This window comes from Silene latifolia, chromosome Y (genome assembly GCF_048544455.1).
Source record: "Silene latifolia isolate original U9 population chromosome Y, ASM4854445v1, whole genome shotgun sequence".
Lineage (NCBI taxonomy): Eukaryota > Viridiplantae > Streptophyta > Magnoliopsida > Caryophyllales > Caryophyllaceae > Silene > Silene latifolia.
In genome coordinates this window covers 467,732,633-467,746,272 of record NC_133538.1, presented here as the reverse complement: position 1 = coordinate 467,746,272, position 13,640 = coordinate 467,732,633, and the positions used below count along the sequence as shown (strand labels likewise).

General features: G+C 37.3%; 1 non-coding gene across 1 annotated transcript; it reads right to left on the bottom strand.

Annotated features, from left to right (window-relative positions):
• Positions 1-5,510: 5,510 nt before the first annotated feature.
• On the bottom strand, positions 5,511-5,617 carry LOC141634681 (small nucleolar RNA R71). Its single transcript, XR_012539406.1, has one exon. It is a non-coding gene; the product is annotated as a small nucleolar RNA R71 (small nucleolar RNA).
• Positions 5,618-13,640: the final 8,023 nt, after the last annotated feature.

The window sequence follows — 13,640 nt, the reverse complement described above, 5'->3', positions numbered from 1 at the left end:
TAAGGATGCATGTTTTAGTTATGGCGATTTAGCGATGCATGTGACATAAAATAAAATGCAAGCATAAAGATAAATAAATCCTAGTATGGCCTTTCCTAAAATAGAAAAACTATTTAACTATTACATATTCGGAAACCAACTCCATTGGTCCCTTGAACTTCGCTTGTGGCACGCATCTCGAGGTAACACCGTCTTTATGTATCGCCATTCTTGAAGAAATCCGTCTTTTGGAACTCCGGAATGAATAAAATTACAAAATAAATTACATAATTTCCTATTATACATTTGTAACTAAAATAAAATAAATCTATTAAGTTACAAAACGGTGATACGAGATCACAATTAAAATTACAACCGAATCGATATTCCCATACATTTCGGGAAATACCAATTAAAATCTAAGGCCATACTAAGTAAAATTACATAATTCAAAAATTACATAAATTAAAATTATGACAATCATAAAAAAAATGCAGCATTATAATATGTATGAACATGCTCAATTTTATGCTAAATCGCCTTTAATTAGCCAATATCGTATATTACTCGGTTTTTACGGATTTGCGTGATTTCAACATTTTATAATCACAAAAATACATAAACTCATATTTATGCATAAGTTAATTACCCTAACCTCTTAGGACTCAAAATTTAGTCTTCACTAATAATTTGACCATAATTAACCCATATTTTATAAAATTGTTCATAAATGGACCAAAAATTACAAAAACAAGCCATAACCTTAAATAAATCACAAAATTTCAAATAAATTTGAAATTTGAAATTTAAATTCATGAACATTCTGGAAAAATACCATGACACTCATAATGTTCAAAAATCTTAGGTTAAAAATTTCGAAAATTTTCCGGAAAAACAATGTCGCGGTTTATCGATTTTTAATAAAATAATCATAAAAACATGGAAAATTATTTTCACTAACTTTTCAATTTTAGATCTGAAAAAGATAATAAAATGCAACATTAAACGTTTTTCCTAAGTCATAGATTATGTTTTATTAATTTTCCACTAATAATGTCACTATTTATGCTATTTTTCTTCAAAAATCCATAAATCATGCAAAAAGACTTCTTTATAGCCAATTATTTTACACACATCTTGTAAAATTGCATGTGACAACATATTAATTTTCTATGACCAAATTCGAAATTTAACTCATATTAACCTATTTTTCACCTAAATCCGAATTTAATAATAAAAAATTCATTTTTCGAGCATAACAAGTCCAAAAATTATGAAAATTAACAGGTTATCTCAAAATAATATATGTGACAACATATCCAAAAATCAACTGAAAATTCGAAGTATAGCTAATTTTAGACCAAAAATGACATTTTTACTCATAAAATCATATTTAAATGCCATTATTGTAAATTATGAACAATAAAAATCCGAAAAATTAACCAAAATATCCTAAAACATTTTAGGACCAGAAATATTAACATGCATGGATTAATTTCGTGATATATCATAATAACACAAATTTTACAAGTTTTATTTGTTATTCTTATAACTCGGAAAAACTTTTAACCGATTTGCATGCAAACAACCGTGGCTCTTGATACCGATTGAAGGAAAAGTAGATCTTTATACATACTAACATACTCATATATGTTGAAATTAATTTGTCATAAAATTAAATACGGATTTTATGCATGCAAACAATATGAAAAATAGAGGAGAAATCATGTCCTTACATTGATGATTTCGGTTTAATGGGCACAAGAGAGATCACCTTTCTCTCTTGTTCTTGAGCTTTCCCTTATGGAAGAACAAAGATCCAAGTATAGGATCTCTCCCTAAGCTTAATACCCAAGGCTTTCTCTTAATTCAAATTAAAATTATAAGTACTAGTATAATATTAATTAGTAGAAAATTGAACCAAAAATATTTATAAACACTTAAATGTTTCGGTTTTTATGAGGAGAAAATGGAAGCTTTTATCTCTCTAAAACTTGTTTAGATGATTGGGAGAATGAATAATAATACACCCCCAAAATGAATGTAGTGTCTTAGAAGAATATAAGGAAAAACCCTTTTGTTTTTCCTTTGTGAAAAACCGGGCAAGGAAGAGGAGGGAAGAAAAATAGAGCCAATGCATGCATTAGTTTGCCTTCACAAGGTTAATAGGGTTGCATGGCTACTCTTCCTTTTTAATCATTATGTTTACCACTTAATTATAAACACAATATTAAGCCTAATACTCCTCCAATTTTTCGGCACATTGTGTAATATGGATTCCATATTATTTTTGTCAATTGTCAATATGTCACATGTCATATGTGACATAAATTTGTTATGTATTTTTAACGTATTAAAAATCAACGTATTATCAAAAATACGTCACATACAAAAATCGACTTAGTAATATCATAATTACTTGTACCAAAATTTTACCAATTTATAAATCACAACAGTTTGTATTTATAACAATTCATTCAAATTTAATTGTTACATTAAACAATTATTTCATCCGAGTAATTATACAATTTGATTACTCAGACCGTATCTCATTTAATCACATTTCAATTTGATACGTAAATTTTACTTCCAAAATCGTCCGTCAATTTTCAAGTAATTTAATTAACTCGTAACATTATACGATTAATTAAATAATCAATTAAGAGTGTTGCCCTATAGGTATGACCTAGGGGGTCAATCGATCACCACCGTCGCACGACGAAGAATGTCAAACTCTAGTCAGCCAATCATTACCGATATATGTTGACCAGTTGACAGTAACAATATTACTTCCCAATTGTATTCTTTATAATGAGATTTAAACATGTGATCATCATGATAAACAGTCGTGATCGCATTACTGTCGGAGGACACATATTCCAACATGATGATTTAATTTAGTCATAAAATTAAATGTTGATCTTATGCATGTAAACAAAAAAAATAGAATAAGGAAGAAATCATCATCTTACATTGAAGATTTCGGATTATTTGGGCACAAGTGAGTTCTCCTACTCACTTGTTCTTGAGCACTCCTAAAATCGAAGAACAAGGATTCAAGTATAGAATCCTGATGTGACCATAATTGGCGCATATTTAGCCCCCGAATTACGCTTGTTTCCATGCTTTTTAGTGCTTATTTGGGTCATTTCTTATCTTTAGTTCTTTGTTTTGCATATTCTTTGAGATTTTGATCCCTTGGTAGGAAAGGAGTAAGAATCTTGCATTTTCATGGCAAATCAAGACTAAATTGATCAAATTCAATGACCAAGCATCAAGGAGGGACAAGATTAGAAGGCCTTTGTACATATCATAGTAGAAGAGCAATGTTGAGAAAGGATCCTTGAGTCCCCAAGGAAATCCCCAAGGAATTTATGAAGAAAAGGAAGAAAAAGAAGAAGTATCACGATCGACAATCCGAGCGGATTGTCAGCAATCCGCCCGTCCCGCCTATCCACAATCCGAGCGTCCCAGCTGGAATCCGCTCGGATTCCCCCTCAACAATCCGCCCGGATTCCCCAGAATCCGCTCGGATTTCATCGCCCAAATCCGGCCGTCCCGACCCTAATCCGCCCGGATTCCTTCACAGCGCGGGTTGTCTTCTTCAAGCTACGAAAAGAGAAGCCCTTCTCTCCAAAAATACCGGCTTCTCCTTGCTCTACTTAAAAAGTGTAATTACTAGTTTAGCCCTTAGTTAACCCTAATGCATCCTCCCTAATTTTCACTATAAATACCCCATTAGTCTAATTAGAGGAGCATGTTCTTCTTATCAATAAGGAGTGTAGTTAATATCAATCAAATCTCTCTTCAATATTGTAATCAAGTATTAATCAAGTTTTAATCCAAGTTTTAGTTCTTTAATCTCTCTTTTGTTCATCCTTTATTTTGGGTAATTGAAGATTATTTGGGTTATTATTGGGAGATTGACAACCTCTCAATCTAGCATTCAAGTACTTCTATTATTCTTGCTTTATTATTGGAATCATATGTAGGTATAATCTCTTAATCCCTTTTTAATTATTGTTAATTACTTTCATTTATTCATCATGTTTCATATTGTTGGTATGATTGACAACCTTGCTAGCATGATCAACATGATAATGAGTGAGTAGTCTCTTAGCTAGGGTTAATGGGTGATTAGGGGAAACCAACATGGGGAATGATTCATGCTTAAATTAATATGCTTTCATATCTTATTTGCTTGCTTGTTTTGATCTCAACTCATGCACATGTTATATTTGATGAAATGCTAAGCCTATGAATCCTTGCATTTACTATCATCTCCTATCTTTTCAATGAGACATGTAAGACATAACCCAACTCGAGTCTCATTAGACCATGCATGTTGTTGAGTAGGGAAGATTAAGTCGACTTGTAGGTGTTGTACAATCTAATCGATTCGGCTCCGGGACCCAAACTTTCCTAGGATTGTAAGATATAACCCAACTCAATCCATCACAACAATAATTGCTTGCTTATAATTTGAGAACATGTTTGTATGATCATATCCCATGATTCCCCTATGATCCCATGACACCCTAGTGCCTTTAATCAATTGTTTACACCCCTTTTTATTCATCTTGCTTGTTTATTTTCATTGTTATTCTAGTTTAGTAACCTTCTACATCAACCCAATTTGTGACACCCCTTAGACACCACTAGTTACAATAGAAATCTCATTTCAACTCCCGTCCCTTGGGATCCGACCTTTACTTGCCTCTTTACTAATTGTAGAGTTGCTTGTTAAGCTATAAATTGTGTTTTGATTCGACCGTGACCAACGACCACATCTATTTATTTGTGAATGCAAAACGGACCGATCAAAAATGGCGCCGTTGCCGGGGACGGTGTTTGTTTGATTTAGATTTCCTTTTTGTTATTAGTTGTGTCTTTCTTCGCCTTGAGGAAATAAAAATCCTCAAGTTTTGTTCTAATTGTTTTTGAGTTGTTTGATATTTTGCATGTCTAGAAGGTTACAAAGTGATTTGTTACCTTTTGACCGTGAAATCGAAAGAACCTTGACGAACAATAGGAGACTTGTTAGGAGGAATTTGAGAGGTGTTGGTGAAGTTGTTCAACCCACTAGTGAGTTTGTCAATCCTTTCGCAATAGAAGGAGAAGAAAACCCATTACACAATACCCTACAAAATCCACCTACAATGCCAAAATTCTCGTCACACTCCGTACCCACCGAGGAGAATCTACCAAATGGTACTCCTACACCGCAACATCTCACCGGAAATGTTATTGCCAAGTCCGCCTTCATCCAACTAGTTGAGAGGAGCCAATTCGGGGGAATGCCTAGTGAGGACCCTCATTCTCATATGGAAACCTTTTGCGATTATTGTGATGCTATCTCTCAAACGGGCGTGACTCAAGACCAAATTAGATGGGTCTTATTTCCTTTTTCCTTAATCGGCACCGCAAAGCAATGGTTGAAGGGCCTTGATAAGGCCACCCTTAGAATAGATTCTTGGAAGAAGTTGGCTCTAGCTTTCTACAAAAAATTCTACCCACCGGAAAAGACCAACATGCTAAGAGCTCAAATTACGGGTTTCAAGCAAAGGGATGAAGAGTCTTTGTATGAAGCTTGGGAGCGGTTCAAGGGAATTTGTCGCTCATGTCCTCACCATGGACTTAGCGAATGGTTTTTGGTGCAACAATTTTGGAATGGTTTATATGAAGATTCTAGGAACATTCTCAATATGGGATCAAATGGAATGTTCACCGAAGTTGATGACAATCAAACATGGAACAAGATTGAGGAAATGGCGGTCCATAATTCACAATATAGTAGACCTCGCAAGGCTACTAGAGGAGGAAAGCATGAAGTGGACTCCGTTACTCAATTGGGTGCTCAACTTAGTGCTCACATTGACACAATCAACTTGAAGTTTGAACAAGCTATGGCTAGACTTGAGGAAAACTCAAAATCATCGAAGCATCATGTCAATGCCATGACGGCATCCTCATCAATCCCAAGTGGGATATGTGAGAATTGTGGAACTTTGGGTCATGACCCAAGTGAGTGTAGGGGAACAACCGAACAAGTTAATGCTTTCCAAGCTTACAAAAGTGGTACCCCTTATTCAAATTTTTACAATGAAAACACCAAGTTCCATCCAAATCTCTCATACAAAAGCCAAAATGTTCAAAACCCTCAAACAACATACACTCCACCACCCATGAGAAACCAAAATCAAAGACCCTTTTACAATCAAAACCAAGGTTACCAAAATCAAAATCCATACAATCACCAAAATGACCAAGGTTTTGATGTCCAAAAAGCGGTCCTCCAAATGCAAAAGAATCAACAAGAATTTTTCACCCAAATGCAAAAAGATAGCCAAGCGAAAGAAACCACCATTAACAACATTCTAGCTCACACCAAGATGTTGGAAACACAATTGACTCAACTAGCATCTTCAAGCTCACAAAGACAAAAGGGGCAATTACCACCTCAAAGTAATCCCCCTAGACATGAAACGGTTAGTGCCATTCACTTGAGAAGTGGTACAAGGTATGAAGCACCGAAGAAGCAAGTTGAGGATGAAGTTGTGGAAGCTAGTGAAAAGGAAGAAATTGTGCAAAACTCCAAAGATGGAGAATCATCAAAAGAAGAAAGTTCAAAGAAAAGTGAAGACAAGGCCAAAGAGAAGGAGCCCATTGTGATTAGACTTCCTTTTCCAAGTCGTCAAGCCAAGCCCAAATTTGATGATCAACTTGGAAAGTTCATGGAAATTGTGAAGAATTTAGAAGTCTCAATTCCTTTCACGGAATTAATCAACCACGTTCCGGCCTATGCAAAGTACATGAAAGATATCCTCACAAAGAAGAAGTCGATCCGGAAACTTGAGACTATCGCCTTCACTAAGGTGAGTAGTGCAATACTTCAAGGGAGTTCACCTCCAAAGTTAAAGGATCCGGGAAGCTTCTCAATACCGTGTACCATTGGCGACACGACGATCAACAAAGCCTTATGTGATCTAGGGGCTAGTGTGAGTGTCATGCCGTACTCGGTAAGTAAAAGGTTGGGAATGGGAGAGCTTAAATGCACCAACATCACACTTCAAATGGCCGATAGATCGACGAAGACACCATTAGGGATATGGGAAGATGTCCCCGTGCGGGTGGGAAGTTTTTCATCCCGGTGGACTTTGTCATTGTTGATATGGAGGAAGATTCCAACATTCCAATCATCCTAGGAAGACCTTTCCTACACACCGCCGGTGCGGTGATTGATGTGAAACATGGAGAGCTCACTCTAGAAGTGGGAGATGAAAGCATAACTTTTAATCTTGACAAGACCATGAGAGCTCCTCGTTTGCATGAGCCATGTTTCATGATTGATCATTATAGCCGAAAAGATGAAAGGAAGAAATCGAAACTCCAATGGAGGAAGAAAATTGAAGATGCTCCATTCAAAGAGCAAGTGAATTGTGACAAGGAGAGCTTGCAAAGCTCATCAAAATCAACCAAGGAAGAAGAGGATGGCCTCATTGGCCAAGAGAAGAAATTGGGAGAGTTGTCTCCATCTAAGCAAGAGATTTTCAATGATCAACTCAATGAAGTTTGTGGTCTTTGGGACGACGAGTTTGAAGGGATTTTTAATCCCTACATTGGGCATGCCATCGATCATGATCAACAACAAGGGCCACGGTCTATTGAGGACCTCTACCATAATAATGAACAAGCTTTTGATTACTTTTTCAAGGTGTTGAGCAACATCAACAACACCTTGAACATGCCCCCTTGACATCTCATCAAGAATGAGAGTTTGGTGGAGTCCTCCCTAAACCACCACTTGTAAATATTTCTAACTCCCTAACTTACATTTCAATTCTTGTATTGCATTTTTGTCATTTTTGGATTTTTATTTACTTTGATCAAAATAATTGTCGTGTAAGAGAGAAGTGAGGGAGGGACTAACAACTTCAATTGATGTGTAGTGCTTTACCTTAGTGTGGGGATGGGAATTGCCTAGGCTATCCATGCCTTAGTAATGCCCCCACAATGAAGAACACAAGAAATGAAGAAGAATGGAAGAATGGTAAAGGGAAATGCATTGTGCACGAATGGAATGAATCCGGGTACAAAGGACCAGAATCCGAGCGGATTCCCAAAAATCCGCCCGTCTTATGCAATCCGAGCGACCTACACAAAAGACGCCCGTCTTGAACTGAGCTGAAATTTGAAATTTTCCTGACTGTTAAAGAATCCGAGCGGATTCCGAAAAATCCGCCCGTCTTGAAGAATCCGGCCGTCTTGTAAAAAAGACGCCCGTCTTTGCAGCTGAGGAAAACAAGCAAAAATCTCTGGACTGAAATCCGTCCGTCTTTGAAGAAATCCGCCCGTCCCGTGTTCAGACAATCCGAGCGGATTGTACCAAATCCGCCCGTCTTTAGGCGAGCTTTCGCAAAGATTGAAGAAGCAGAATCCGCACGGATTGTGCCTAATCCGCACGGATTGCCCCTGCAGTTTTGAAAATTTCGGCCTCTTTATAACCCCTCCCACCTTCATTCATTCATTCATTCATTCATAAACACTACCCACAACATCAAAACCCTCATCCTCTCCATCATAAAAACAAAAACCCTCAACAACATTCAACAAAAACAAATCAAACCACCCTTCCAACAACAATTTAATCACTCAACCTTCAACAAAAATCAAAACCAAGAACAAAATCTTCAACCTTTGAGTCGATTTTTGTTTTCATAAAGGCAAAGCCTTTCACCTTCAAATCGATTTGGGCATCCTACATATTGAAGATTTTTCATTCTTTTCTTGGTTGAGCTCATCAATGGCAAGGTCTAAGGGTGCAACAAAGGCAACCAAGGCACCAAAGGCTAAGGCACTCTCACAAAGGCAAAAGGCTCTTCAAACAAAGAAAGCTTTGGCTATGGTGGTGGCAACACCAAACTTGGAAGTACAACAACAACAACCTTCTATGGGACCATCAACATCCTCTACTCCGGTAATTAATCAACTTTTGCATTATCCGGAGGTAACTTTTATTTCCGATACCCATAGAAATACCTTTGTCAAGTTTGCTATGAAATCTATTCAATCCACCAAATTCATATGTAAAGATGCCTTGGAAAAATTGGGTGTTCTTGAACAAACAAAAGCCTTTTTCAAAGCCATGGGGTTGGAGAAATTGTTTGAAACAAAGGAATTGACATACCCCTCCCTTGTCTTGGAATTTTTAAGTTCTTTGAAAGTCACCAAAGTTGAGAATAGGGAAAATATCGAGTTTCGTCTAGCTAATGTTAGTAGACGCATTACCTTTAAGGAATTGGGTGAAATTTTGGGTCTTAGTGATGAGGAAAGTTATTTCAAGAGTTATGGAAAGTATGACCCCGAACCTCTTTGGGAGGCAATCTCCGGGAAGAAATTTGAGGATTTTCATGCATGTCGTGCTCTTTTGGTCCATCATCCGGGCATAAGAGTATGGCACAAGGTTGTGGGAAATACCATAATTGCTAGGAAAGACACCAATCATTTCACAAGACTCGATTTTATTCTCCTTGAATCGGCTTTGAATATCGGAAGAATTCACACCAAGCCTTACAATTCCTTGAGGCTATTGGTTGATAGATGGCTTAATGTTGATAATGGGAAGAAGGGCACGACCGTTATTGTCAATGGCGGGCTAGTCATGGTCCTAGCTAAGCACTTTGATCCTAATTTCAATAAGGATAAGAAGTACAAAGCAAAGGAAAGTGGCCATCTTATTGATATGCACATTATGATTAACAAGTTCAAGTGGGTTGCCCATAACCCCCTTGACACTAAATATGGATGGCTAACTAGTGAAGCTAGATCGTTCACCTTGCCCTCGAAGATTTGTCGCCTAAGCGTCCACCGGACCAATTATCTACTTCCCCTTTCCGAAGAAGCCGAGTATATCATTCAACAACAAAAGGGTGATCTTGAAACCCCCTCCTCTTCCATTATCATACCACCTTACCCCTTTGAGTATGAAGAGTTCAAGCCGGAAGGAATTGAAATTGGGAAAGACTATGTGACTCTTCTCATGCAAGCAATGCACAAGCAAGCCCATGAAGATCGGAAAAATGCGTATTTGGCTCAATATCCGCCCCTCCTACATCTAGCTAGGCAAGGACTCCTTGATCCGTCTTGTCCTTTGCCTAGTTGGGCGGATAGAGAAGTCTTATTTCCGGGTGCATCTAGGGACGTGGTGGGAGATAATGAGGTTGTTGGAAATGATGAAGAAGTTGATGATAATATTGAGGAAGAAGCAATGAAAGGAGAAAGAGATGGTGAAGATGATGATGAGCAAGATGAGGAAGAAAGTGAAGAAGAAAGTGACAAGGAAAGTGGCAATGTGACCACTTCTCATGAGGGAAGTGGTGATGATGATAGCATGATGGAAGACTAGCAAGCCTTGGAGACTCCTACACTCCCATGGTTTGTCTATATCTCTTGTATTTTATTTCATTTTGATCATTGTTGGTTTAGTCCTAGCAACATCAAAGGACTCACACCTCGGTACCTTTGAGGTGTTCTTATTGTTCCCATTTGTAAAATCCAAAATGACAAACTAGTTTCATGCATAGCATAGTGTGTGCATGAACTATACCCATCCTTGGACATTAGCAATAGTGTCTCACTCGGTTTGGGGAAGTTAATGCATACACAACGGGAGGTAATCTAAATTATCCTCTCCGTCATAACAAAAACCATGCATCATGTAGTGTAGCTTAGTATAGAATTGCATTTAGTATAGAAATCATGCATCATCTTTGCATAATTTCCATCATTTTGGCCATTGAGGACAATGCCCATATTAGTGTGGGGATGGGAATTCTAACATTTAACTCTTATTCAAAAACCCATAAAAATTGAAAAATTTCAAAAATCATAAAAATTGAAAAAATTGAAAACCCAAAAACAAGTTCATTTCCTTTGTATATATTGTCTTGTATATATTGTGTTTGTTTTATCCTTGTTCACATTGATTGACTACGCCACATCCGAGACATGAGGATATTGAAGACCGCATGGTATGATCTTTCCAATCTCCTTTTTCCTCTTTATGTCAATGACTATGTGGCTTTATTTTGATTGATGCGGTAAAAACAATGTGAACTTAGGACTTGCATTTAGTTTATATGGCATATTAGTTGGTAGAAGCATATGCATTAGGATGTTTATATGTTAGTTGCATCATGGCATGTAGTTGCATGTTAGAAAAATTTTGCGAAACCGTCTACTTGGGAAGCTTGACAAGTGTATATAGGCCCTAGTAGATACTTTTTATTCTTAAGACTTTGCTTGTTAGAGTACTTGTAAAACACCCTAGGATGTGTCATGCTAGTATCCTTTGACCCATGGTTTAAGGCCTACTCAAGAGTACCTTGTGGTGTGATAACTCCTTGGCTACCGTTTATTCCAAGGTGACCCTTGAAACCATGCATCCATCCATCCATCATCCATGTTCTACCATATATTTTTGTCATCAAAGGGAATGGGCACAAAAAGAAATCAATTTGAGTTCAATGAAATGAAAAGTGAAAGAAAGTTTGCAAAAATGCATCAAAAGAAAAGAGGAGCAAAAATAGACTCCTAAAGCTTCAAATACAAGGCACCCTCGTTACTAATTGGGGTGACTTTGAAAATATTCAAAAAGAAATGCAAAAAGTTGTCAAGTATTGAAATGCCAAAAATCAAAAAGAAATGGCAAGAAAGTGTTCTCAAATGTCAAATGCCACATGAAATTGGGGGGAAAAACAAAAACAAAAGCAAACTCCCAAAATGAAACTCAAACATCTATTGATCCCTTTATCCATCATATCCATTTTTGTGCATGGTAGAGAGGGGACGACCCTTCTTCTTGTCTAGGCAAGAGGGGGAATTCCGCGATCCTCCAGTGTTTCTAACACCATAGGGAGTCTACTCTTGACAAAAGCATTTAACGATTGAGGACAAAGGTACCCTAGCTTGACACATTTTGGAGGTGATTTATTGGTATCCTTCTAGGCTTAGTAGTTTGAACAAATTGCATCTATGAAGGATTGTGTACCCTTGAATTGCTTCCCTTGTAGATAATTTCCGCCACTTGATGAGGGAGTGGCTATTCTTTTTGTAGATGCATCCATTATGTGTTTTTGTGTGCTTAATGTTTGGATGTGTCGCCATTTTGGCAAGACCCACCTTGCCTTGCAAGAAGGCATCCTACCTCATGGTTGTCTTGTTGTGAGTTGAAGGGGCGGAGTGAGACCCGCTAATTGTCTCATATTGGCTATATTATTAGGATAGGTTAGTATTGGTCCTAGTCTTTGTCACCTCTTTACTCGGGACGAGCAAAGGTTCGGTTTGGGGATATTTGATGTGACCATAATTGGCGCATATTTAGCCCCCGAATTACCCTTATTTTCATGCTTTTTAGTGCTTATTTGGGTCATTTCTTATCTTTAGTTCTTTGTTTTGCATATTCTTTGAGATTTTGATCCCTTGGTAGGAAAGGAGTAAGAATCTTGCATTTTCATGGCAAATCAAGACTAAATTGATCAAATTCAATGACCAAGCATCAAGGAGGGACAAGATTAGAAGGCCTTTGTACATATCATAGTAGAAGAGCAATGTTGAGAAAGGATCCTTGAGTCCCCAAGGAAATCCCCAAGGAATTTATGAAGAAAAGGGAAGAAAAAGAAGAAGTATCACCCTGACTGACAATCCGAGCGGATTGTCAGCAATCCGCCCGTCCCGCCTATCCACAATCCGAGCGTCCCAGCTGGAATCCGCTCGGATTCCCCCTCAACAATCCGCCCGGATTCCCCAGAATCCGCTCGGATTCCATCGACCAAATCCGGCCGTCCCGACCCTAATCCGCCCGGATTCCTTCACAGCGCGGGTTGTCTTCTTCAAGCTACGAAAAGAGAAGCCCTTCTCTCCAAAAATACCGGCTTCTCCTTGCTCTACTTAAAAAGTGTAATTACTAGTTTAGCCCTTAGTTAACCCTAATGCATCCTCCCTAATTTTCACTATAAATACCCCATTAGTCTAATTAGAGGAGCATGTTCTTCTTATCAATAAGGAGTGTAGTTAATATCAATCAAATCTCTCTTCAATATTGTAATCAAGTATTAATCAAGTTTTAATCCAAGTTTTAGTTCTTTAATCTCTCTTTTGTTCATCCTTTATTTTGGGTAATTGAAGATTATTTGGGTTACTATTGGGAGATTGACAACCTCTCAATCTAGCATTCAAGTACTTCTATTATTCTTGCTTTATTATTGGAATCATTAGTAGGTATAATCTCTTAATCCCTTTTTAATTATTGTTAATTACTTTTATTTATTCATCATGTTTCATATTGTTGGTATGATTGACAACCTTGCTAGCATGATCAACATGATAATGAGTGAGTAGTCTCTTAGCTAGGGTTAATGGGTGATTAGGGGAAACCAACATGGGGAATGATTCATGCTTAAATTAATATGCTTTCATATCTTATTTGCTTGCTTGTTTTGATCTCAACTCATGCACATGTTATATTTGATGAAATGCTAAGCCTATCAATCCTTGCATTTACTATCATCTCCTATCTTTTCAATGAGACTTGTAAGACATAACCCAACTCAAGTCTCATTAGACCATGCATGTTGTTGAGTAGGGAAGATTAAGTCGACTTG